The 1,967-nt window shown below is 47.4% G+C and overlaps 1 protein-coding gene across 1 annotated transcript in view; it reads right to left on the reverse strand.

The window, feature by feature from the left end:
- CCDC107 (coiled-coil domain containing 107) overlaps window positions 1-1,967 on the reverse strand; it is a 22,325-nt gene that overhangs the window by 7,674 nt on the left and 12,684 nt on the right. The gene's annotated exons all lie outside the window — the stretch shown is intronic.

Genomic DNA, 1,967 nt, shown 5'->3' on the forward strand with positions numbered 1-1,967 from the left:
CCCTCGGTTGGTGCTTTTTAGAACAGAAGTAGACAAATGGCTCTGCAAATTATGGCCATTAAGGCCTTGTTCACACCAAATGCTGAGCAGATCTGCTCAGGTTTCTGCACACGCAGTGCAGTTGTTTGGGCCGCGCTTTTGATGCATTCAGGGCTGTTTTTGGCTAAAAAAAAAGATTTTTTTTCCTTAGTTTAAAATGGGCTTTCAGTGTGTTTTTGATGCGTTTGCATGCATTTCAGAGCAGGTAAAATAGGGCCTGCTGCAGTTTTTTTTAACCTGCTCTGGAACTGAACGCTGCGATGTGAACTGGAGCTAAAAATACCATTGGAATACATTGGACGCAGTTTTGCTCCGGTCTGTAACTGCTCTGCACCTGCTCCGCGCTTGGTGTGAACAAGGCCTTAGAGACACTTCTCCTTGCTTCCCGGGAGCTTTGGCAGGTGTTAGGGAGCTGATATACATCACAACAAGAATGTCATCTCTTGTTGAATGCTATTCTACCATGTTTCCAGAATTTGGAGGTTAATTGCACTGGACAGTAGCAGAGGCAGCCACATGCCTCAAGATAACAAATACACATGGGTCCCTAATGTAAGGCTGATCTTATATCTTGTTATGGTTTCATCTAGTTAACAAGATAAATATTCCAGTATGGTGACTTTAAAAAGGAGAACTATGGGGTCAGTGTTTTTCCCCATAGTTCTCCCTAGGGTAACGGGAGGACACAAACAAGCGTCCTCCCGTTACCTTAAGCTCAGTATACCGCGAGCTACAGCTCGCGGTATACTGAGACGCCGCAGCCAGAGCGGATCCCAACTTAGATGACGGGATCCGCCCAGCTGCGTGAGTGACAGCTGGCTCTGCCTATCTAGAGGCAGAGCCAGCTGTACCCGCCCCCTCCCCCGTCCGTGCCGCCAGTCAGCGCTGGCAGATCGGAGCGGGGAGAGGGGAATCCAGCCCCTCCCCCTGTCACAGCAGAGAGCTGTGACAGGATCGAGAGGCGAGCGAACCCGGTATGTGTTCGCTCACCTCCCGATCTACTGAGCCGACCTGTGACAGTCTCATTGTCACAGGTCGGCTAGAACTATGAGGTGAGTGAAAAGAACTCACCTCATAGTTCTCCTTTAACAAAAAAAAGGTCTGAGAACATCCTTCCTGTTTTTAGCTGATCTAAATACAGTACCATCAAGCACCTGTGCCGCCCTGATCGAAATACTGCCATCAAATGTATATGGGTATGAGTCTGTCTCACAGACCTTTGTATGATAAAAAGTACATTCTAAATCCCACTAGGAGGTATACAATCTATTATATTTACCCTTGTAAGAAGTATAAATGAAATATATGTAAAGTAACAAAAATGATCAGCCTATGCGGCCTTTTCACAAATCTAGAATACAAGAACAGATATCACAAAAAGAATTGTAACAAATTTAGAGAAGTGACACTCTCCAAGGATCGCCACACAGGGATCTATATAAGCGGACCAATTTGAATTTAAACATGGAGACCTCTCTCATTTTGAAGAGTAAACTGTGGAGACTACTTTACAAATATTGGGAGCAGTTATTATTGGTCATGGCAAGTGTGTTAATTTCAAATAAAAGCACAATCACCCTAAGGGCCCGTTCACACCAGTTGCAGTGCGTTCCGGCCCGATTATGGCCAGAACGCACGGGATCGCAAGGCACATTGTGCCTGCGGTTCGGTGCAATCAAAATGCTGCAAGCATTATTTTGAGCGCACCGGACCGGAGGCACAATGTGCCTTGCGATCCCGTGCAGGCGATCGTATTGCGGCCTGAAGGCATGGCTATAGTGCCATTCACTTAAATGGGCAGCCACGCCCCCTCCTGCCCCACTAAAAAGTGAGCCGGCCGCAATGCGAGGCAGTGCGTTCCAGACAGAATGGGGCCGGAATGCCCTGCAACTGGTGTGAACGGGCCCTCATTCAAAAATTAGCTGCAG

Source organism: Nanorana parkeri, unplaced genomic scaffold (assembly GCF_000935625.1).
Source record: "Nanorana parkeri isolate BGI_ZX_2015 unplaced genomic scaffold, ASM93562v1 scaffold45, whole genome shotgun sequence".
In the NCBI taxonomy this organism is placed as follows: Eukaryota; Metazoa; Chordata; class Amphibia; order Anura; family Dicroglossidae; genus Nanorana; species Nanorana parkeri.